We start from the raw sequence: 26,377 nt of genomic DNA on the forward strand, positions 1-26,377 counted from the left end.
TTCAGCACTTGACAAAGGCACCTATTTTGCAAAATTTTGTTCTCATAACCATCCTGGGAGTTGATAAAACATAAATGCTAAACTTTCTTCAACAAATGCTAGATGCCAAGGCTAAAGTTACTATATATATAAAATAGAGTGCCAAGGAATTGACAAAAATCAACATTGCGTATGTATGCACACACTTGTATAAGCTCAAAAACACATATTCAAGACTTTGCAATGCTTCACGTGAGTTGTTTCCACATCAAATAGTTAATTGAGCTAACAGTGAAGTGCCTTTACACTCCCCAAGTAACCACAGATTAGTAAAAGCTAACATTTACTGAGCACTCACCAGGTACAAGTGGTTTTGCTGGGCATTTCATGGGCATTGTCCCATTTATTCCTCACTTCATCCTATGAGGTGGACACATTTTACAAATGCTCACACTGGGAATTAATAAGTTAAATTAATTTCCTGAGATCACAGAGCCAGTGATGAAAGTACAGAACCTGTTCAGATCTAGGTCTAACTAGGTAGCTCATAAATTGGACTATACTCTCTCCGCAAAAAGTAAGGATGCTACAAAAATATTACTCATTAAATCGCAATTTCCCCTTTATGAGGACTGTCATTTGGAAGAGGCCACTGTCAGTTTCAGTACCGAGAATAATTGGGCTTCTCCTGAGCAAATGATTTCTTTTATCCTTATATTGCTTATGAAAAGTATAAACCAAATTCATGATCCCCTTTCAGCATGGAAGGAACCTTAAGCATTTACCTAGCAGCATCTTCCTGACTTCATAATTTTGTTCCTATCCTCTTTCTAACTGTGGGCCCATTTTCTTTATTCTGTAATTTGTTTTTCATTTAATTTTGTCTTATTTTCTGTATCCATATAAGCCATCTTGTGTTTCTCTGGGGCTAAAAGGAGATAAATGTACAAAAGAATAAGCAAAACTGGGTAATAAGATTTTAGAAATGTGAACGATATTCCAGAAAAGACATCACCCTATGGTGAAAAATTGTTTCAGATAACTCACATGGTGGATAAATCACAAGTGTCAAAGTGAGAACTTATTCCGAGAGACTGACCTATAACATTGCTGATGTGATGCTTTTCTCAGGTAGCAGGATTTCAGTTTTTCACTAAAGAGCTTCACCATATTAGCAACAAGTTAGAAATACCAACCTTACCTTTTCTTCTGAAGTTGTCTGGAAAGCATAAAAATAAAGATCAGTGGTGGAGATTTGGGTAGCTGATAAGAGAATATGTTGCTGCTACTATTTTCTGATTTTTTTCTTTCAGTTCACAAAGCAGATAAATATATATGTTTCTTCTTTCTCTTCTAAAATTTTATATTAGAGTGTATTTCTTAGCTGGACATGTAGTTGAATAAATGCATTACCTTTCTCTTAAAAAAACTGCAGAAAACCCCAGAATAAAGACTATAAAATCTCAATTTTCTTTCCTTTTCCAGCAGTCTCTGGTAAATGAGAACAAGGAAGGATTTCTCCTGTGTGAAAACAACTGATGCAGTGCTGTACTCAATAAAAATATATGTAATCATTTGATATTTTAAATATTCAATATAATATGAACTTACTATGACTGTCAATATTCATATTACAATAACATAAATTACCAATGATTACAGGCTTGTCTTCAATATATACTATAGTACTGTCATTAAAATCATTAAAGGATGGTACATCTGTATGAACCAGTACAGAAATAAACTCCATAATTTTCCAGATTTTTCTCTCTTCACAATATTTATTATATTTCTAAAAATAGGTAAAATTACAAAATTGTAATGTTCCATCTTTTTTACAATCACAATTAATATCTTCTCTGTAATTTTAATTTATAAAAATTGGCATTTTAACATAGAGTTGAACAATATATTGTGTCTATCACAACATTGAAGTTCCTCACTGTATATCCCCTATAAAGAACTCGTCATATTTGTGTTAAAGAATGTGAAAGTAATTTTTATTTTTTAAAAAATTATAATTTTTTCCATGGTTGGATTGTAACATGCCCATGGAAAACTTTATAGTCGAAATGCATTTACAAGAACAATAGAAGTCTTGAGGTGTGATATCAGCCTTTGGTTCAGTATAGTGCTTTCCTTGGGTAGTTTATATCTGGATTCTCAACCTTAATTCCCATCAAATTAAATGTTTTAGCTGAGAGTACTTTGAGAAAATGTAAAACAAAGAAGACATGTGTAAGGACTCCCTGACAATTTAATCATCCAAGTTCTCCCAAATCCTTGAAATGAAAGTTAATTGCCATAGACCTTACCATCATTTCACTTTTTCTACCAAGATTAATCAATCCCAAAATCCCTGTAAAAAAAGAAAATTTAGCCCAGATTAAATTGGTCCACTGGAGTACATATTGAAGAGCCATGTCAAAATTCAGCCTCTTAAAACACGCCTACAAAACCCATCCTGTAGTCATTCATTTTGAAGCTCTCCTTTCTTAAAGATTGACTTACTTTCTTTACTTGGGATCTTGGATGAGAAACTTCTCTGGAAATAATTCAAGTCTGAGCAGTATGGCTGGCATGGGCCTATGGAGAGATCACTTCAGTGACCACTGAAACAAACACCACCTGTGGGCTAGCACACGGCAGTTGTTTAATTAAGCACAGCATCACATGCAGAGCAATTTCTGATGGGAAATGAAGATTCCACTGGAAACTGCTAGGGGCATTAGACAAGCAAAAAGTAATTATCTGAACCGAAATCCAGCTGACATTTCTGACAATGAATACCAGGGGATCGTTAAGGATCAGATGCTCCATTTTAAGTCAGTGCCTCTGGCTTCAGTGTCCTCTGCTCCCCTTCCTCCCCGCAAGGTGGAGAGAACACCTCACACTGTGCTTTGCCTGCCAATTCTTTTTGCATGTGCTTTGTCTGCCAGTTCTTTCTGCTAGCAGAGAGGAGGTTGGGGCTTACACTAACAGAGTAATTGAGACACATATCCAAATACTTTAGGCCAAATGAGTTTTTATTCTTTCCAAATTAAAAAAAAATTCATATAATATTTATAGAAGCTAGAATTCTTTCTTGCCCATTTTCCTATCCCAGACAGAGCCAGTTTCCCTTGACTTTTTAAAGCAGAGATTTGGAAATAGGGTATCTCTGATTGGCCTTCTGTGGCATCCAATGAAGACACTCATTTAAATTGTGTCTTTGGTAAATTAATCTTTAGGAAAGAACTCTTGGGCCTTTCAGCTATGGGCTTAGTTGTTGTTGCTGTTGTTGTTTTGAAGACAGAAACTAAGTGAACAGATTAAAACCAGGATATGATCTGAGCTGTGCCAATGTTTGGTCTTGGGATTTTAAGTACCTCAAGTGAGATTCGGGACCACAATCACAGAGAAGGGCTCTTTGCCTTAAGAAAAAAAAATAGAAACACTGAAAGTTTTCAAGAATATTAAGAATTAGAGATAGTAAAGATGTCTTTGCTCAATTATCTTTTAATGGTGAAGGCACAGTTCTTCTAGCATATATATCACACATGTTCTCCCTTTTAATTTTAGATATTTTAGTTCACATTAGCTAAAGTGTCTTCCCTTGAGAGGATTTTTATAATCTGTCTTAGCTGTTAGAAAATTTTTGCTGGTACTTAGCTCAATTTTTCCTCTGTTTAGGTTCATGCTATTAGTCTTAATTACATTCTATTGGACTTCTTTAAATAGTTTTTTCCTTTACTCCTTGATTTCTTTACCTCATCTAGGAAACATAATGTTTACTTACAGAAACATTGTCTCTCTCATCACTTTATTTGCTAACAGTCCTCTCCTCGTTGCCCTTTAAAGAGAGTAGTGTTACTCCTGTTTTGTGCCATTATCTGACACAATGATTAACACCAGTGAACTGGTTTGAATGATGATATATATACCTTAAGGGTAAAGCACTAATGGGGTTGGTAACTTCCTTTAAAAAGAATTACAATCTCAGATAATGTATGTGAGGAACTCACTCTCACCATTATGTAGAAAGGTTATGACTGAACATAGAGATTACCTTTTTCATGCTGTACTTCTCCATCTGCTAACATATTCAGTCTTAATTGTGTAATTATTTATCTAATATCTGCTCTCCTCTTTAGACTGAAGCTTCATGAGAGCAGGACCATATTTCTCTACTTTTTCTAAGAATCTTTAAAACCCCATACAGTAACCCTCACATCCATCATAACATGACTAACAAGTATTTGTTGAGCAAAGAACTAAATGAAGTTGGAGAAACTCAGAGTCTTGTGTAGCCTGCCATCTTTTTTATCTTCTTTGTATTACTCCAGTCCTTTCACCTCTACATTTTAGTTTGGTTTATAAGATTGTTTGTCCTCTGACTTATATTTATGGAAATATAGCTAATTATCAAGAAATTCTATGCCTACTTCCCTGAGCTTCTGAAATTAAACACAAAGGAATTTGTTGTTTTGGATTAATATTTGTCAACTATTCAAAATCATGAACTCATCTAAAAACACCCAGATCCCCTTAGCAAAATCAACCTTATTTAAAATGATTAAGCCACCCATTCACAGGCAGAATTCTAGATTTTATTCTTTACCAACTTGCAAATAACCTTGCACTTACATTTTTTTAAAAAACATGGAGCCTTGCTCTGTCACTCAGGCTGGAGTATAATGGTGCGATCTCTGCTCACTGCAACCTCCACCTCCCAGGTTCAAGTGATTCTTGTGCCTCAGCCTCCAGAGTAGCTCTGGGACTACAGGCCTGCACAACCACACTCCACTAATTTTTGGTATTTCTAGTAGAGACAGGGCTTCACCATGTTGACCAGGCTGATCTCAAACTCCTGACCTCAAGTGATCCAACTGCCTCAGCCTCTCAAAGTGTAGGGATTACAGGCGTGAGCCATTGCATCCAGCCATATGTTTATCCATCTCTAATAGCACCTCTAAGTCTTTTCCAAGACCCTCTACTGTATTCACTCCAACCTGAGAAGTGTGACTCAATTGCCTTGTCTAGTTACCATGTGCCTTCTCTCCTTTCATTGCCAGACTCTGAATAAGTGGCCTAACTTTTTAAAATGTTTTTTATTTCAATAGTTTTTGAGGTGCAAGTGGTTTTTGATTACAAGGATAAATTGTTTATTGGCGAAATCTGAGATTTTAGGGTGCTCATCACCCAAGTAGTGTACAGTGGACCCAGTATGTAGTTTTTCATCCCTCGCTCGCCTCCCACTGTCCCTGTCTGAGTCTACAAAGTCCATTATATCACTCTGTCTGCCTTCACATACCCGTAGCTTAGCTCCCACTTAGAAGTAAGAACATAATGGTATTTCGTTTTCCATTCCTGAATTACTTCACTTAGAATAATGGCCTCCACTTCCATACAAGTTACTGCAAAGGACATCATTTCATTCATTTTTAATGGCTGTGTAGAATTCCCTGTTGTATATATACCACATTTTCTTTATCCACTCGTTGGTTGATAGGCACTTACATTGTTTCCACATCGTTGCAATTGTGCTGCAAGAAACAGATGCATGTAGGTGTCTTTTTGATATAATGACTTCTTTCCTTTGGGTAGATATCCAGTAGTGGGATTGCTGGATTGAATGGTAGATCTATTTTTAGTTTTTTAAGAAGTTTCATACTGTTTTCCATAGAGGTTAAACTAATTTGCATTCCCACCAGCAGTGTATAAGGATTGTCTTTTCACCACATAACTGGCCTAACTTTTAATTGGAAATTTCCCCTGGAATATCCTGCCTCAAGCTTATGCTAGTCATATACACACCGATGCTCAATATTCTGGTTGCCTTCCTACCTTTCTTTCCTTGGTTACTGATACCATGACAAAATTCTCCCAATCACTGAGACTTGAGACTTTAGGATGATCTTTGGATTAGCCCTCTCCTTCATCCTCTAGGTCCAACTTATCAAGCCCTCCATTCTTTTTCTGAGTAGTTTCTGATCCATTACTTCGTCTTCATTCTCACTGATGGCACCCCAGGCCTGACCCTCATCACCTGACTTCCAGATACTGTGTCATGACAGTCCCCTAAGAGAAGCCTCACAGACCTTAGTCCATCTCACTTTTTAAAATGTCTCTTCATCATATACAATGCATCATTTTCTACTTCAATTTCTATTCCTAGCCTTATTTTCCCTTCTCTTTCTCATCTGTCCCAGGCTGCTCCTTTCAACTACTTTCCTCCGTGCTTGCCCTACTCCAGTCTTTCTGGTGAAATCCTACCTTGGGCTTGTGGACTTCCTATTCCCTTTGCCTGGAATGCATATCCCTTCATCTTCTCTAGCTCATTCCTACAACTTTCAGGTTTCTGCTCACTTAATTAAAAAGACCTCTGTCCTGTCCCACTCTTCGTCACTATCCCGACCCGGCACCTACTACTTGCCTTTGATGTATTTATTTACTTTCTTGCTAGAATGTAAACTTTATGAAAAATAGATTTTCTTTCTTTTATTTTTCTTTTCCAGAGAACCTCCAGAAACTGTAACACATAGGCGCTCAATAAATATTTGTTAAATAGATAAATTATGTTTCATTTTTTAATTATTTTAATGTTCAAAACACATTTATTTACTAAATCACCTGACACCGACATCTAAGATAATTTCAACAAATACAATGTTTAAGAAAAAAACTGTGGTATATAAAGTTATTCGTCTTAAGAAAAAAGTCTTATTTTCAAGTTGAAGAATAAAGGTATTTCTTTTAATTAAAAAAACATTCATTATGCAGTGCTACCATAATAAAAGTGAATAACCCAAGAACAGCTCAAGTATCTAGTGAAGTATTAAGAGGTAAATGTTTTTTCAGTCATATTCAGAAAATCTAATGTGTTTACTTGCTTGTTGAGTCTTCGCCAGTCTAATCTTTTCAGCTTTGGTGATTAACTTTTCAGTGCCTCTTTTCTTTTCCTGAGGCTGATTAAGTTTTGCCTTTCTATCAACCAAAATCTTCTGCCAATACGTTTGTTCGTGATCACCAGAAAGAATCTTGAGTTTCCAGCAGTGTTTCTTGTTAATATGCATTTATTACTGCTTGAGCATCCTCAGGAGTTTTAAATCTAGCATGGCATTCTGTATCACCTTCTAGCAAATCAACATAAAGAACTTCTGAGATTGCTGCCAAAGTATCCCAGACTTGTTTCCTGCCAGGTAGAGGCTCTGTGCTAACGATCTTCACAATCACTCCACTCAGGAACTGTGGTCCTGACGCATTAACTTTCTCCTGGGTGCGACACTCTGCACTGCTGGCTTTACTTTTTTCATTTTTTATTTCGGTCTTTTGAGGTACTCCACTGTCTGTTTCCATTTCTGACTCCGATTTTATTTGGGATATTGTTTTTTTTAAAGAAGACTTGCTAGCTTTTTGTAGTGCTAAATACTCTTTTTTCAAATCCATCCATTCGCTCTTTGATAGTACTCTTAATGGTATAACTTCTCCCATTTTATGCCTCTCTTTAGCTTTTTTCTTGTGTTTCCTTTTTGTTTGTAAGAGAGAGCTATCTTTTAGATCTCCAGTATCCTTTTCCTCTTCAGTAGAGATTTCTCTATTTTCTTTGGAAACTTCTGAAGCTTCCTTAACCATGTCTTTCTGAATAATTTTCTTTACTTTTGATTGGGGAGCTAGGGATTCTGCATCTTCGGAGCTACTTCCTCTTCCCTGTTCTGACTTCAGGTAAGCGAGATACTTCAACTTTTCGCATTTTTTCTTTCTCTTCGAAAGCTGCTTTTGGGGTTCAGGAGACTCTAGATCAGAGCCCTCAGATGTGGGTCTGGATCTTTTCATTTTACTGACCCTGGTGTTGCTTGTGTCCCTGTTTTCCTCTTTGGCTTGGACATTGTCTTCCTTCTTCATTCGGCCTTTCTTCTTCTTTTTTTTGCTTCTCTTCCACAACTCTTAAGGCTGGAATGGGCTTATTTTTCACTGTTTTAGGAAATATACCAGGTTTTCTTGGTGCTTCTTCTGGTGGGTTGTTAAGAAACTCAATTGCTTTTGCTGTTTGTTCTTTTGTTTCAAATTCTACAAATGCAAATCCTTTCGGATATCCAGTAGACTTATAATATGGTATACTTATATAAACCACAGCGCCACATTTCCCAAAGACTCTTTCAATCCAACTGTGATTAACATTTTTGGGAAGTAACTCCACATACACCTCATCCTTTGGTCTTTCCCCTAGAGGTTTTTTCCTCCTGATTCTGGTGCCTTCCAAATCAAGCTCTACAACTGCTGAACTTCTCAATGAGCTGGCAATTAACTTCCCATCAGCAGTCAAATTTTTCATTTTGTTAAAAGACACAAGTAGTGATATATCAACATATCCATCTCTAGATTTTTCTATCTGTTCTCGAAGAAATCTATCCTTGTGAAGATTTGCATCCCCAAACCAGAAGTCCACCTGCTTAGCAATATCTGCAAGCACCTGTTTAACTCATGACTGTTTCTTTTTTTCAAGTTCTTTTTTCTTTTCAGTGTTTTCTTCTTCCATTATCTTTTCTTGATTTCCACTTTGTTTCCATTCTCCATTCAACTCCCAAAATACAGGGTCAAGTACTGTGGCCTTCAGTCCTTTCAGTCTTCCGATCGACGGTCTTGGTTACTTTCTCGTCATAGGACCTCATTTTGTTATTATGTATCATATATTATGTATAATAATAAATTAGGCAGGGCATGGTGGCTCATGCCTGTAATCCCAGCACTTTGGGTGGCTGGGGTGGGTGGATCACCTGAGGTCAGGAGTTCAAGACCAGCCTGGCTAATATGCTGACACCTCATCTCTACAAAAATACAAAAATTAGCCTGGCATAATGCCGGGCGCCTGTAATCCTAGCTACTTGGGAGGCTAAGGCGGGAGAATCTCTTGAACCTGGAGGTTGCAGTGAGCTGAGATCCCACCATTATACTCCAGTCTGGGTGACAGAGGAGATCCGTCTCAAAATAATAATAATAATAATAATAATGAATTATAATATTCACGTGTTCTCCAGTATTCTGGGATTATTATTTTCTTTCTCCCACTGCAGCATAAATATGAGTAATCAATGAGTATTTTAATAAAATCCAAAAAGTGAAGGAATGTGGGGAGGGAGGAGCCACTTGGCCTCTTTTGTGTTGTTTCTCCGTCTCACACTAAGTTGCTGTTCCAGACTTTCTTTCAGTACCGCCTGCCTGTCCTATAGGCCATGGCTCTTGGGCATTCTCATTTTCTCAAATATGCTTTCCCACCAAAGGTGGACTAGCATCATAGATTTCCTTTGAATGAACAAAGTAAAATTTAATATATCCCCCAAATTAGCAAATGAATCTTGCTACCATCTTTGTATTTGTGTATATGTGTGTTGTTGTTGTTTTAGAGACAGGGTCCTGCTCTCTGCACCATGCTTGAGTGCAGTCAAGCAACCAGGGCACACTATAACCTCAGACTCCACGGTTCAAGCGATCCTCTTGCCTCAGCCTCCAGAGTCACTGTGATGACCGTGTAGGTCACCACACCTGATTAATTTTTTATTTTTGTAGAGACTGAGTCCTGCTCTGTTGTCCAGAGTGGTCTCACACTGCTGGCCTCGAGCGATCCTCTCACCTTGGCCTCCCAAAATGCTGGGATTGCAGGCAGGAGCCACAGCATGCAGATGCTATATGTTGTTAAGGTCTGGCATTTTTTCTTCCTGCTACAGTAACTATTAAAACATAATAGTGATTAACATGAATTATTTACTAATTTGCCAACATGCATTCAATCCTTAAAATCACTCAATAAAGTAGGTACCGTTATTAAAATCTCCATTAATAGATGAGGAAAATTTGACTTAGAAATATAACCAACTAGCTTAATGTCATGAAACAAGTTTGTGAGTCAGGAATCAAGCCCAGGTCTGTCTGACTCCAAAGCTCACCATCCTTTACCACTTCCAGCATAAAGCACATTAAATCTCCTTTGGAATCAGGTGGAAAAGTGAATGCATGAACAGATGAATGATTAATTGCACCCATTTTTTTCATCTTATTAATGGTGTTTAATAACCTAATTTTGAACTGACTCAAGGAAGGGCTGGTTTTTGTCCAGGGAGAGCATCCTGCAAATAGGAGCCATTATGCAGGCAGCCTGAAAGACCACCTGCCAAAGATTCAGCAGAGGATGTTTCTGAGCTTCGTGGGAGGCAGAACTCCATAACATCCAAAGTCTCTTCAAGATCAAGTGATGCATTCTAAGACTCCAAGAGATTTCTAAAAAATAGAAACTTTAGAATATATACAGTTTGCATAAATAGAAATAAAATTAATCTAACTTTGTCTTTCTTTTATGCTTTTCCAAAAAAGAAACAATTATTTTAGAATGAATCCAGGAGATAATAATCAGAGTATCAGCATTTTGAACTCTATCAGCTTTAATTCATTTTCCCTTTAAGTTTATACTTTTGTAGCACTGACTTTTCTCCAGAGTCAGAGAAAATAACAATGGTAAATAATGAGCACTTCGTGTTCCTGGAACAAACTACCCAATGCTAGAAAAGCCGGCTTCAGCATGTGCTGAGAAAGCATCCAGATGTTAGCCAGCTGAAACAATATATCCCGATGCATTTAAATGAAAACTTCATCTTCATTTAAAAATTGGAAGTCAAAATGGGGTTTAGGATTCCCAATAAGGTCAAAAAACTGCAAGTACTCACATATCTCTGAACCTGCCGATTGCCAGAAGGTGTCCGTACAGGTCTTAGAACACTAAGAATTAAAAAGTAAATACAATGCTTGATATAATAGCTAACCTTTCTGATTACCTCAAGTTGCGCTAACAATGGTAAAGGTGCCTAGTATTTATTTGGTTATTACTTGTGAGTTCCACATACCCTGGTCATGGGTTGCTTGGAAGAACGAGCTGTGGGAAATGCAAGAGGGTGGAGAGGCGGCAGAGGAATTGGGAGCTGTGCAGATCATCGGGAGATCTAGGGACAGGGAGGGGCATTCTCCACACTTCCCCCTAAACTCTTTAAAAGGGAAGATGAATAAAACTGTTAAGCAAACAGAACAAAATGCTAAGGAACCTTGAAAACTTCAGAAATAAACACTGGTTTTCAGAGGCACAGAAAAAGAGAGGTTCATTCGCATAGAAATGAAATTGATGAAAAAATGAATTACAAATCGAGTCATAAAACGTGGAGCTTTGATTTTTCATTAGCACTCCTGCCATCAGTTAAGCCAGGATGGACTAAAGTGTGTTTCCCAAAGTGTGCCCCATCCCCTCAGCATTAGAATAATAGAGGGAGGTGTTTAAAAAAAAACAACAGATTAAAAAAAAGAAAACCAATTTCTGAGCCTCACATCAGACTCAATGAATAAATATTCCTGGATGTTGGGCTCAAATAATTCACATTTTATAATAATACCCAAGTGATTCTTATCTACCTCATAGTTTGAAATCTTTGGAACGTGAATGGCATTTTGTGGTAACTAATATTTTAGAGAAATGTAAGTGTGAGGAATTTTGAGTACAGGAAAAAAGGAAAAACCAACTTAACTTTTAGAAAACAAAAGGCAAATTTAGCAAACAAACAAACAAAAACGTTGAAAAATAAGGAAGCTAGAACAAAGTTTCTCTTTTCTAATTTCCCTTTCTTCATTCTATCTTAGAACAAAAAGGAGAGGCAGGAAATAAAAGCAGTTGCCTCGTTTGTTAACAGAACATTATTTCAGTTTACCAAGATTGTTCCACAGCCAAGGTGACTTTGCTTATCTATTCTTTTTCATGTTGGGGCAGCTTTAAAACTGACAACAACCCTGAGCTACTCTTAGGCAAAACTGTGAAATAACACGTTTTCCTTAGTAAGTAATTGAGAGGTTGCATTAGTATCCATGGCTGCCATAACAAATCACCACAAATTGGGTGGCTTATGACAACAGAACTTCATCATCTCACAGTTCTGAAGGGCTGGAGTCCAAAATCACGAAGTTGACAGGGCGGTGCCCTCTCCTGAGGCTCTGGGGAAGAATGTGTTTCATGGCTCTCAGTTCCTGCTGGTTGCCAGCAATCCTTGATGTTCTCTGGCTTGAGGACGCACCACTGAATCTCTGCCTCCATCTTCATGTGACATTCTCCCAGGTGTGTCTCGTCTTCACCGTCCTCCTCTCTCTGTTCAAATTTCCCTCTTCTTATAAGAACATTAGTCATTGGGCTAGGGACGGTGGCACATGCCTGTAACCCCAGCTACTCAGGAGGCTGAGGTGAAAGGATCACTTGAACCCGGGAAGCAGAGAGGTTGCAATGAGCCGAGATTGAGCCACTGCACTCCAGCTTGAATGACAAAGCAAGACTCTACCTCAAAAAAAAAAAAAAAAAGTACATTAGTCATTGAATTAAAGCCCATTCCAATGCAGTATGACCTCATCTTAACTTGATGACATCTGTAAAAATCCTATCCTATTTCCACATAAGCATAAGGTCACATTTACAGACACTGGGAGTTGGGAATTAAATAGGTCATTTTGGAGTATCCAGTTCTACCCAGCACACTGAGTCAATGTTAAAGGGAAGCTAGGAGACAGAGCTGAAGTAGTGTTGTTTTTATTTCATATTGCCTTCTTCTCTGTGTGTCTATACCATTTTCTATTCAGTCTCTTACAAGGACACTTGTCTTGGGATTTAGGCCCACCCAGATAACGTAGGATAACCTCTTCATCTGAAGGTCTGTAATAAGTACATCTGCAAAGATTCTTTTTGTAGGTAACAGTAACACATTTCAGGGGTTAGGACATGAACATATCCTTTTGAGAGCCACCATTTAACCACTACTAGGTGATGAAAACTTGTTTTGTAGAGATGGGGTCTCCCTATGCTGCCCAGGCTGGTCTCAAACTTCTGGCCTCAGTCAATCCTCCTGCCTTGGCCTCCCAATCTGCTGGAATTAAGGGGTGTTAGAATTTAAAAACAGACTATATCTTCACCTTTTCTCAAATGGTGTGAGTATATTCTTGCCTGGAGTAGATTAAATTACTCCTCAATGTCATTCCTAACTTATTTAATTATCTAATTTTATAATCATATCAGAATTTGAGTTTTCAAGATCTTATTTAAAGAGGAGAAAAAGATTCAAGACAAATCTAATATGAGTAAGTCAGACACAAAGTATTCTATTTTCAATAGGTTTAAATTCACAAAAATGATTTCTTCAGGAGGACAATGCATGTTCATACTAAACTCTTAACAAGAATGACTTTTTTTTAACATTTAGGAACTTATAAAATGATGTAAATCTGAAAGACAGGCCAAGTTATGGCCTGAATTAATATTTATTCAGCATAATTAATATTTAATCTTTATTAATATTTATTAAGCCTGAATCATCTCAAATCATTTGTGATGTATAGGTCAGACCTGGACATCGAGAAGATTTAAAAGATACAATATGTGCTAAAACCAAGTTTCAAGGGGGATATTTTGTCCTTTCTGTGTCTGTACAAACTCCCTCCCTTATTCCTAAAGTTTAAAAACTTCTCACATGTTCCAAATGTCTTAACAGGTTTAAGGAAAAATAGAAGAGGATTGTAATGAAATATGTTAACTTGCATCATCATTGTTTTTAAATCTTGAAGTTAATTAGGCATTCTGGGTTTTAAGTATAACATAACCTGGAAGGCAAGAGTTATTTCCAAAATACTCTAATAGGCAGTCCAATAATTGAAGGACTCAACAGTAATGAGTTTCAAATGGGAAAGCATAAGAGAAGAGGGCTGTTCACATGAGAGAATGAAGTCAACCTCTTTAGATTTCTTAGGATAGCTCTAATATTCAGAGTATTCAGAAATATGTTCAAGGGTGAGGTACTCAAAATTTTCCTACAAAATTCCCAATTTCAGGATTAAAATTGGGAAAACCAAGAAAAAAAACACAAGCTCATGTAGGCAAACACATAGTGTCATATCCTGTATTGACAAGTCTTTGAAGGCTAATTCCATGAAGTAACCACACTGAGCTGAGAAACCAAGTCACCAAAATCTATAACTTTCCCACCAAAGCAACGTAAATTTACCATGTTGCCAAAATTCATGTGAAAGTATATAGTACCTAATTCTCTTCCTATGTCCTAGTTGTTCAAATCAGTGATGTCTAAAGTAGAGTAATGCATGATTTTCTACAAGGGTCAAAAAGAACATCTGTTTACTTTTAGTCTTAAAACATAAAAAAGAAATCAAGCTTTACTTATATTTAAAATATAAAGTAATGTCTTTCTATAATTCATAAATTTTAAAATGCTTATATTGAGATACATAGCCATAATGTTTTTACTAATATAGATGTGTAATATTTTTACTTACATAGATACATGATTAAAATGAATTGGAGGCTCCTGATTTAACCAAACTGGAAATAATTTAAACACTTTCTTCTTTCCCTGTAAAGCATAGATCTTTACAGTTTTTTGATATCTGAATTTTATATGGCTATAAATTATATAATATAAATTATACTCATTGCAATATAAGTATAAATTATGTGAAAGGTCTTTAAATTTTTTTTGAGTCATTGTAGTCTAAATCTGGTCCACATGTTTGTACAAACCGTTCAATAGGACAGCATTTACATAAAAGCTTCCAATATATTACATCTTTAGTAAAATATCTTCCAAAAACATGAAGAAGTAAAATATCTTCCAAAATTTCTTTTGTCTGCATAAAAAAATCAATATTTACTAAAGCTACATACAGGACATCCTGCAATTTACATGTTGCAGTCTAAATCTCGGGGATTTTTGGATTCTGTTTACTGTCTAAATTCTCTTTCCCTCCCTGACATTTTTAAGTCACTGAAGAAGCACGTGAACTACCCAGAGATTTGTTCTAAGAATTGACCAATTACCTGTATGGGCAGGGACTCTCTTGTTCTTGTTTTAAAGCTCACTAAAATAACTGTTCCTGCTGTCATGTCAAGACAAACTGATGTGCCATGGTCACTTAGGAGAGGTGCCATGAACATGTTATTTCTAACAGTAGTTTCAGTACAAAAACTGAAGAGATAATCTGTGCTTTCTGCCTGCCACCAGCCCTCCCCACTCTTCTAGTACAAATTCCTTTTCATCTTGTAAACTTTTCCTGTTTTTCTTGAGTCTACTGTCAATAAAAGGACTTGTCCTCCCCTCCAAACAAGTGGGTGTATGATGGGCTACTCAGAGGACTTCAGACCCTTAGGCACATTCATCAGTCCAAGAGTGAGAAATTGACCAAACAAGGTCAATTGGAGTCATTTTCACTATTAAACTAAAAGCTGTGACTGGGGGTGGAGGAACTTCTTTTCCTTTTAGATCATTGGTACCAAAGACGGTACAACCCTGGTGCTACCAGAGGCATTTTTTGCCACCAAGTGGAAAAATCATACATAAGAATAAAATCAATACAGAGGAAAGAAGAGCTGAGAGAGGAAGGGAAATATAAGGTATTCCATTTTACATCTGTACTTTTCTATTAGGTTGATGCAAAAGTAATTGCAGTTTTTCCATTTTGATGGCAAAACTGCAATTACTTTTGTACCAACTTAATATTATATGGAGGCAATAAAATTTCTCTTGGCGTTAGATTTCTACCAGGTGCAACTGAGAAAAGTCCTCTTACCACAAGGATGATATGCTAGAATACATTCAGGCTACTATTATAATAAAGCCAGTCTTTCTTTCTAGATATACTTTCTTGACTGGGATAAAGGTAAATCTCCAAATTGCCTAAAATCAACGACATGGCTGTGGCCATAGTCACTGAGCGTATCAAACGTGAACAACACACAGTACATGTTTCTTACTTCACACATACACATACACGTGCACACGCACACACACACACACAAACACACATCGCAGAAGATTGCCCTAACATAGCTATAGCTAACAGAGTACTACGCAGAGTTGTTTATTCAACAAGCATAACTAACAACAACATAATGCTTGAATTTTCTCCCGTAAAACCTACCCACCAAATAACCTGTTTATTTCTATTTTGGCAGCATTCTTTTATTTTCTTGCCTTCTGATTTCTTATGGTCCCATATAGTTTCTTTTAGGCCACACAGTGTTAAAAAATGATAAGCTTGGGTTTTTGTAATATTTTATAACTTGACAGCTTTTACATGCTGAAGATGACAGAATGGAAATTGTCATCAACCTCCCAACCAAAAAAAATCAAGCATTCGTTCAAGACCTTAATCAATTTAAAATGTTTTGCTAAGTCAACTAAATAAGTACTATTCTTTGAAGAAGACCAATAAATGATTTCACCTTTTCTTAGATTATCTATTACCTGTATTTCTTAAAGAATTATGCTCCTCTCATGAGGAGCATTCCTTTAAAAGGAAAATAGAAGGAGTAAAACCACTTTCAGATCTTTCTCACTAGGAAAAGCTGATTCTTCTATTAGCTTCTTTCTCTGCTATGATGTATTATTAAAAATGGGAAGACATTGTTGATGGCATGTGTTGTATAATAGCATTGTGGGGGACCATTTTTTTACTTTAAGGAGAGTTTATTTTATCTTGGGCCAACTTGGAAAGCTTTTCAGAGGCCATCAGCACACTGACTTTCTTCATATTAGATAAAAGCAAGGACGTTGCTCATACATTGATCTGAAGTTATTCAAAGCCTTAGTCGGGGAAGAGAGAATTTCCTTCCTTGGTACAGAGTAGCTTTCACATCATATTGACGCATTCAAAATCTGAAAACCCTTTTTAAATTGAGAATGTCAGAAGAAAACTTTCACCTTTTTTGAAGTATAAACTGGAAATGCAGAAATTTTATCAGATCAAAAGAGGAATAAAATTAAAATACAGTTTAATATCAACTTTAAATGTCAATATATTCTAAAAGAGTAAATAGTGAAAAACTGGATTTAAACCATACCAGTTATATTGATATCTTAAATTACTGATTTGTGATTCATAAATTGTAGGTTATCATAAACTGTTTGCTTGTAGAGCTTCCTGGAAGCACATGGCTTCCAGGAAATACTTTTCTAGCAAACTTTTTGTTTGAATTACCAGATAATAAATGTTTTAGGCTCTGTGGGATATCTAGTGCCTTCTAAACTCTGCCTTTGTAGAATAAAAGCATCCGTAAATGTTATATAAATAAATGTGCATGTTCTGATAAAACTTTATTCACAAAATTCAATGGGGGGCTGGGTTTGGCCTGCTGAATTATCATGTGAGCTACTAAGAATGGGATGTTGCATGCATTTAATAAACAGAACATTTTCCTGAAAATCAAAAGATGAGTTCTTTTTCTAAAATTTACCAATATCGTGTTAATAAATTCATTCCCTAAAGCCTAGCTTTGCTGAGTGAAGGAGAGAGATTTTTGGAAAAGGAAATGAGGGGGATTGTCAGTGAGGGAGGTTTTAGGTTCATGCTCTAATTGAAGGCAGGCCAACTTTGCCTTTGTCTACTTTATATATTTGAGTTGTACAAAACCTCATTTAAAAAAGATTCAACTTGGAAGGATTGGGTAACTTTTGTAAGTTATTTGCATAAATCACACCTAACCCTAGTTGTTAATGAAGATCATATTACAGAAAGGAATGCCTCAAATGTAGAGTGAGTCTTGTGTATAGGAAATTCAAGGAGAAAAAACAATTTAAATGAAATAAATGCTTTTGTAGAGAATTGTAGAGAGCTGGGGAATGACAACAGGAGACAGATATTAGTAGTGTCAAGACAAGAACACCGTTCACCAGTGCTTGCAATTGCTGGCTTGTGGGGAGCATTCCACCTTGAGGTTTTCAGAAGCTGCTCCCCATGGACCCAGATTTAATAGGCATCATGGAGAAAAGGATGCAGCTTTTCAACAGTGCTCAGATCACATGTGACAGCCATAATTGAGTAAGCAAAGGGGGTGCTGAGAAGAGGGTAATGGGCTATGCAGATAGAAGAGGAGCTGAGCAGATACTTAGAGGTGATTCTCATTGACAGCAAGCCATGTGAAATTGGTAGGTGTACATTGAGCTCCAAACATCTTCCTAATCCAGTGATGGAAGTTATTATCATTTTGACAGGCCTGCAAACCATGGCCACTGTCCAAATGCCATAACACAGAGAACTAAAATTTAGGTTACAAATTCTCCCTTTTAGGCAAACCAATGAATTGGAATAGTTGGCAGAATTGGGAGCAAACAAAATACTTTAATTAGATTACAACATGTGAAACTGTTCACTCACTGGCTGGCCCTAAGACTCAGCAATTTCAGCAAAGAATTAACAAAATTGATACTGCAAGTAAACACAGGTTTGTGATCTCCCTAAACTTCATCCTCTAAGCTCTCTCTTCATTTTTGGTTTTTAGCCCATTAATTTTACCAGATATGGCATGCAATAAATGCAATAAAGATATGACATTCCAAGACAGGGTAGTCCCTCAATGAGGCTTACTGAAAACAGAGCATTCTATTCAAATGGGCAAATTTGAGTGTCTTTTAATCTCAAGAACTGCGTGAGAAAATCAGAGGAATGCAGATATGGCCTCACTTCTGAGTCATGTTGCTGAGAAATGCTCTACAACCAAAGCGATAGATGTAGTATGCACTTTGGCTAAGCTGCCACCAGGTGAATGGTATTACTTCTTTAAATTCCTGTAACCTAATCAGAATGGCTTCCTGTAAATATAATTTATAGATTCAAGGAAAATACAGTCTGATATCCCAAATTACCAATCGCGTTTCTATAAAACTATGTATTAGAATAAATATGTAAATATTAAGTACCACTAACATAATGTGTTTGCACACACACACACACACACACACACACAGAGTAAAAGCAAAAGTTCCTAACTCTTCTGTCTATGGTATTCTTATTGTTCCAATAATTTTTTCACAGCACTCCTAGACCAAAAGAAATGTCTAATAATTCTATTTATTAACTATTTACACCAAATACTCAGTTTCGTAAAGATATGATATCAACAAAAGAATGTAACATGATCAATGATGAAACTGTGAACTATCTCAAACTTCATTGTGACCAACAGGTTTCGAGGGTTGCTGTCTTTTCCTGGAAAATGTAAAATGTCCCACTGCCCTCCTGCAGCACACCGGGGTGCCTTGGCACATTGTTAAGAAACCACTGGATTAAGGCAAATCCGGGAACTATTCTGTGTCTACTCTCCTATCCCAGTTAAGTTACACAACAGCCAGTATTTTAATGTTTTTATTCTTGGCTCAATCTAAAATTGATCTCTCAACTTTAGTGAACAAAGCAAAACTTTAAATTGACTTTACTTTGAGGCTTCAAAGAGAATCAATGGTTCTCTTAGTACTATCTGTTTACGCCTCTTTCTTCTTTAGTGGGAAGGTCTCAATGGCCTACACACAACTTATGTAGGAAAATACGCCTTGTCCTTTTTAAGGTCACAATTAATAGTCTTCATTTTTCCTTAGAAGCAAAGCTGAAAAAGACAGATGCAGAGTATTTCCTGCATTCTGACTAGATTTCTTGATTGAAAAAAATCTCCAAGACCACCCTTGATTAATCAGGATATTTCTAAATTAATAGTCTCTTACCACACAAGAAGCTTGTTATTCACCTGTAGTTTCATCATAGGTTTTAACACATACTGTAAGATTTCAACTCTCACTTATAGACAGAGATAATGGTTTCTTTATAGCCTGTGTTCTTCAAGTTAGACCCTTGGAAAAATAATTTAATTTGAATATTTTTATAGAACTATGATTCTTCACAAATATACAAGATATGTCATATAACTAGAGAAGAATTTTGGATACCTCAGAAGAAAAGCTAAGAGAGTGTGTATGTGTGTGTGTGTGCATGTGTGTGTGCGTGTCTGTGTGTGTGTTTGCGTGTGCCTGTCTGTCTCTATCATGAACTCATGACAGAGAGATAGAGAGGAGAAAGATAAAGATTCACATTCCTTAAAGGCATGTGAACATGAACGTGTGACAATGTGAATTTGACAGAATGAGTGTAGACAGGCAGGGAGGAAGTAAGTAGGAATCTACGCTGAAAGGGTGGGCTAATCAACCGTGGTAGGCCATCAGATTTTCTCAGATCATTGGCAGTTTTCAGATAGATCTAAAGCGATTCTATCAAAACATGTTAAATACCAACGATAACCAAGGACAAATTACCACATTCCAAAAGCAATCAGAGTTGGACTGCATTATCCTTCTTCCCCACATTCCTCAGAGGCTTATCACAACAGCAACCACATGCATTATAAAGTGTTACCCTTCATCTAGGGAACTGACTTCTTCCCCTGCTGTAGTTTAAAACCACCCTCTGCTCCCACAGTCGGTAAAATGTTCTGCATTGACTTTGCACTGATCTACTCTGAAGGCAAAAACAGGATCCTTTTGCATTAACAATTAGCAAAAATGCCAAAGGCAACAACTTTGACAAGGACCATACTACGAGCATTAAGTTTGTGTTGACAGTTTCACTTCAATATAGTTACGAGCGCTTTGCCATTATCTATGAAATATATCGGTGCATATAGATCATTAAATCATGCAACAAATCATAAGAGGTTATTGGAAATAAATTACTGGATTATGTTTATTTAAGGACAAACTTTAAAATCTGAAAAAAAAAAAAACTGGGTAAAACTGTTAAATATGGTATCCATTACATGTAGAAAGATGTTTAAAATTGATGTGAAAACATGACTGCATTGCAATTTAAACTTAAATTTCAATGAGTACCTAAATTTAAAAGCCCGTAATAATTACAGGATGTGTAGCCTTAAATTAAACAAGACAACTCTTGAATTAAGTAAATGCTAATGTTGTACTATACACTAAGTAAACACTAGTTAATCGTCACAGCAATCTTTCTGAATCTTCTCACATTATAGTTAGATACATGTAACATATATTATGTGAAGTCACCATGGGTGGGATCTGGAAGATATAACAAGCAAAAATAAAGCCAGATGTCAGTAAAATGGTCCTTGTTACTACATTTTGGAGCTCCATATGGGAGGGAATTATTACACTTTGGCAGTAAGAACCACCCAAAAAAAAACGTATTTCTAAGTTTTTATCATAATATATTTGGAAATTTCTAGAAATAGTAGCAGAAATATTATAATAAATCCCAGAAGTTTTAACATAGTAAATAGTCATTGCAATCCCCTTTTCCCTCTGGTGAATCTGAAAGATGTCTTGAAGACTGATAATATATCAAAACCTTCTTAAAAAAATATTTTCAAGGAATTTTCTAACCAGAGAATTGCTGACTTTAAAACAGTCATTATTGGTAAATATTCTTTTCCTAACTTCCCTGTTTCAATTCTTTCTCTGTAAAATGGAGATAATAATACTGTCAACCTCATAAGGTCTTCACAAAAGCTAAATGAGTTAGTACACAGCTATAAATTCACACAGACACATGAGTTTGAAGTCATTTCTCTTTTAGGGAGACAATACAGTATATGACCATATTATGTAACACTCTAAAATTAAACACAATATTTCTGCAGAGCTTATAAGTGAGATAAAGATTATAAATTACAAATTAAAAACTGTCCATAAAGGATAGTTTTTGCTCCCAAGTGAATTATGGGTCATGTCTGGTCTTGCTGCTAATTGAGCTTAAAACAAACTTTTCTTGAATTTTAGCATTATGGACAAGGAACTGTAGTTCCATATATGTAGAACCCTTGGCATTATATCTGGCATACAGTAAGAATTAAGCATGTATTTTCTTTTTACCTTTTTTTTTTTTTGCTGTGGAATCTTGCTCTTTTGCCCAGGCAAGAAAGCAGTGGCGTGATCTCAGCCCACTTCAACCTCCATCTCCTTGATTCACGCAACTTTCCTGCCTCAGCCTCCCTAGTAGCCAGGCTTACAGGCGTGTGCCACCATGCTTGATTAATTTTTGTAGTTTTTAGTAAAGATGGGGTTTCACCATGTTGACCAGACTGGTCACGCACTCCTGACCTCAAGTAATCCACTAGCCTCCGCCTCCCAAAATGCTGGGATTACAGGCATGAGCCACGGCGCCCAGCCAGCATGCATTTTCAATCATTATATTTTAGTATTATTGTTACCCAATTTGAAATTTGAGATGATAATATTTTCTTTCCTTTCTTTCTTCCTTCCTTCCTTTTTTCCTTCTTCCCTTCCTTCCCTCCCTTCCTTCCTCCCTTCTCTTTCTTTCAACAAATAACTAACAAGGGCATTTTACTTATAAAGCACAATGTGAAAAGATAATTTGGGTAGTGCTCACATAAAATACAATTCCTTTCCCTGGTCCAGGGACCAGTAAGATTTCTAAAATGATAACTTTTTTTGTTGCTACATAAATTGTTTATCACCACAAGCAAAAATTATAGCCTTTCTATAGCCATACATAGCAGCTATCACATATATGTTTAAAAAGGCAAGAAATGAATTAAATTAGCAAGTAAATGTCAGCCAGTTTAATTGTGTCACTATAATTGTTGCCATAATTGTGATTACCATTTCTCTTATTACCACTTAGGAAAAATGAAAAAACTTTAACAAATCCTTTACAAACTACTCTTAACATGAATAACTAAACAATACACAGGTAAATCTCACTTTGACATTTTCCAAGGAATCCCTCCCCAAGAAAATGAGATTTCCAATGTGATTACTAATTTAATACCAGGACTGATAAAAGAAACAAAAATGAATTGGGGTAACACCCTATGCTATTCAAAAGAGTATTGATCAAAGCCAAATCCTTGTTAAATAATGTTTTACACTAAAGAGATGAAAATCTTCAAAGCATTCTCCATTAATTTCGTAAGAAAGTAACTTATGTTTGGTTCAAATCTGTACAGGGGGGAAAAAAAAAAACTCTTGGAGCAAAATGCTAAGTATTTCTTTCAACATAATGGCAACCAATCACATCCCAGGGTCTCTCTAAATCCAATTCTAATTTCTAAATGAGACAGACTCTTCTACTGAAGCTGTTTTCGTCATTTTCCCAGTCATTCAACTGCTGTATCTACATTCTTAGAACTTAACTAGGAGACAAAACTGAGGTTTTGTCTGTAACTAACTTTGCCTACTTTGAATATGATACCGTAGAAAGCAGAGATAATATCTCTTACCTCCTAGAGTTATTGTGTGAATCAAATTTAATTTCAATAAACATTTACTTTCAACTTACTACTTGCCCAATAAAGATATATTAAAGGTTGTTGAACCTATGAAACAACAGAAAATAACATTATTTACTCTTAATCTATTGCAAATCAAGAGGGAAAACAAAAAATTGATGTAGAGAATCACATTTATACATTTCTTTAAGCAGTGAACTTAGGTGGATTCATCTGTAAACCCTTTAATGAAAAGCTCACAAGAGCCATTTATTAGTCATATTCTAAAAAGCCAGATACAGACTATTTTGCATGTATTATTCTTTTTTTTTTTTTTTTTTGGTCCCTTACGGGATTTACATTATATGCTCTGTGCTGGTTAAACCAATGAGACTTTACTCTTTTCTTTAACCATCTAGGGGAGGCAGAAACAAAGGAGAGTTTGATGAACCTGGAAATAGGGCCAGAGAGTGTCAGAGAAGGAAGCCTTTAAGAAGGTGAAAATGTGGTAGCCAATAACTCATGTTGTAAAAGGATGCAACTCCAGCCTCAGAGTCCAGAAACTTTCCCACAACCAAGATCTGCTCACACAGATGAAGGGAAGTTAAGGGAGACAAAGGGCTACATAGCCTTTCTTGTTGCAAAGTCTGAGGGTCCAGATCCAGACTGAGGCTCTTGCTTCATGCCCCTGCCCCTCTGCACATTTTCTCTACAAACTCCTAAATCCCACCCTGTTCCTTCTCCAACATCCATTTGGAAGCAGCATGTTCCTGAGAGGTGAAGCCCTCACCACCCAGGACACAGGGAAAGGCACTAAATCTCCTGGAAGGGGTGCCATGATGGTCCTGGGGATATCCACAAATCACTCATCTCTGATCCTCAGACAGAATTAGTTCACTATGAGCTGTATCTGGATCCAGAGTCACATTGACTGTAATCCCAGTACTGTCGGAGGCTGAGGCAGGTAGAACACTTGAGTCCGAGAGTTTGAAACCAGTCTGGGCAACATGGAAACCCCATCTCTTGATGGCTCCTTAACATTTCTTCACATCAAAGTAAAGCTCAGAAACGCTGCACATAGTATGAAGCTCCAAGGAGAAGACCTCTGATGCTCCAAGTGTCACAGCCCAACTCCTGCTCACAGTGTCATTCACATTCTGCAGCAATTTTGGGGCTGAGCCCTGACATTTTTCCTCCAGTTCCAGGATGTGGCTCTTCAGTTCAGCCTCGGATCGGCCCCATGGTCCCTCAATCTCCTCAGAGTCTGTTCTTCCTTCTCCTGTCTCCAGAGATAAGACTTCTGCTACTCATGTAGTAAACTCTGAAGATTCTTAAAGTCAGATTCCATATTTTTGTCTCTGAATGTGTATCTTCTCATGAGGAGATATAAAATTGCAGTTTTCATTATTGGTGTCTAAACTAATGCAGTGGGAGTGTATAATCTGGGCAATTTGAATCGATGCTCTTGAGTTGCAGTCTTCAAACTTGGCCCAAATAAACTCTGTACTTATTTTCCATTTAGTAATGTGCATTGCTGTGAACACCTTCTGCTCTGTACATTCCTCTTCAAGTTGCGTCAATTTTGTCACAGCTTTCTGGAGTTTTTTCTTGTAACCCTGGCATACATCTTCAACAAGAGCTGTGGTGTGCCTTTTGTGCTGTGATGCCCTCTCACAGTGCCAGAGATGAGCTGCCCCTCATCTTCGCAGAACAGGTGGAGCTGTTCCTGGTATCCCAAGGTGTCACTGAAACAAGCCACTGTGCTGAGTTCATCACTGGCATTGATCAGATTTTGGCCTTGGGTTAGATTAGAATCATCCACTGCACTTAGTTTTCCAACTGCACTATTACTGCAACACACTCATACAATGGCATACTATGTGGCAACAGAAATGCAGAAAACAGAACAACATGATATAGCACATGTGATAAATCCAGGAAAATGCTAAAAAAAAGCAAGTTGTAAATATATACAGTAGATTACATATATGTAGTTTAAAATATGCAGAATAAAGTCTTATGTTTTATGTAGATACATACGTGTATATTAAAAGTAAAAATATATAAATAAGAATGATCAAGAGCAAATTCAGCATGGTTACATCTCCACAAAGGAAGAGAGATAAATGATATTGAAGAAGAGACACAAAAGGTTTTAACCAAATCTAAAATAGTTTATTTCTGTACCATGAACATCTGATATGGTTATGACAGCATGCTAAGATTTGTTCAAGCTAAGCACAGATGATCATAGACATTTATTGTTTTAATTGTTATACTTTTATGTTTGAATATTTCATAATTTTAATACAAAAAAGCCCAAATGGATGTGTGCCTGATAGGTGAAAAAAAGACAAAGAACAGACCATGCTATGTAAGGCTTTTCTCTTGGAAACTGTTCATGTTCTACACGCCACTTTGATCTTCTGGCAATCTCTTTAGCAGCAAAATGCCAAATTTTTTGAAGGCTGAAAATGTATATATATATATAAAACACTGGGCACTCAGTATGACTCTCAGTCCATGCTCTATACTCTCTTTTAATCATTTCTAAAGTCTGCTATAAAATTATTGCCAGTTTACAGATAAGGAAATCCAGATGCAAAGTAATCTGCTCATGATCATGCAGCTGTGGCAGAGCTGAGACTCAAACCCATACAGGTGTGGACCCAAAGCCCATTCTCTTTTGTCAATATTGTACTGGAAAACCATAAAAACCAGCCACAGGAGGAAGGAAGCAACTCAAAGTTCTGTCAGAGAAGCAGTTAAGACATAGCTGAGGTGGAGTCTGCTAGAAGCCGGTATAGGTAAAGAAATTCTTTTAAAATATGAGATCTGAGCCATGCTTCAAATAATATCTTATTACTGACTTAAAAGCAGAATGTAGAACATGGGTGAGGAAAATTTAAAAAGGAGGGTGAACTCATGGCAGAAAAGGTTCATTTCCTCGGCGCATGAAGGGAGAGTGAGAATTATACAAAAAAGGAAACAGACAAAAGAGAGAATAGCCCTCATGAAAAATTTTAAAAAAGAGATCCAAATCAGAAAAGAAATTAAGTGATAGAAAACAGATGAAGGCGATTACAATATAAAAATAAGGAAAACAGAAGAACCAAGCATTAGCTTCTGAAATTTGAATTATTCCAAACTACTGAGGCAGAAAGAGAAGCTGAATCATCTGATTTCAAAGGTAGGAAAATTGGAGCAAATGATTAAATTCAGGGAGAAATGGGGAGCAGAATTGTGGTTTGTTTATTTTTGGAGGTTAGATGGAAGACTCTTTTGAAATGTATTAAAAGCATCTGATTCCACATAAGG

General features: G+C 36.6%; 2 pseudogenes across 1 annotated transcript; both read right to left on the reverse strand.

Annotated features, from left to right (window-relative positions):
- Positions 1-6,692: 6,692 nt before the first annotated feature.
- Positions 6,693-8,618, reverse strand: LOC108302336 (annotated as a pseudogene). Its single transcript, XR_001824302.2, has one exon. The product of XR_001824302.2 is annotated as a la-related protein 7-like (transcript).
- Positions 8,619-23,466: 14,848 nt separating this feature from the next.
- LOC108302337 overlaps positions 23,467-26,377 on the reverse strand; it is a 55,926-nt pseudogene continuing 53,015 nt past the window's right edge.

This window comes from Cebus imitator, unplaced genomic scaffold (genome assembly GCF_001604975.1).
Source record: "Cebus imitator isolate Cc_AM_T3 unplaced genomic scaffold, Cebus_imitator-1.0 Scaffold40, whole genome shotgun sequence".
NCBI lineage: Eukaryota > Metazoa > Chordata > Mammalia > Primates > Cebidae > Cebus > Cebus imitator.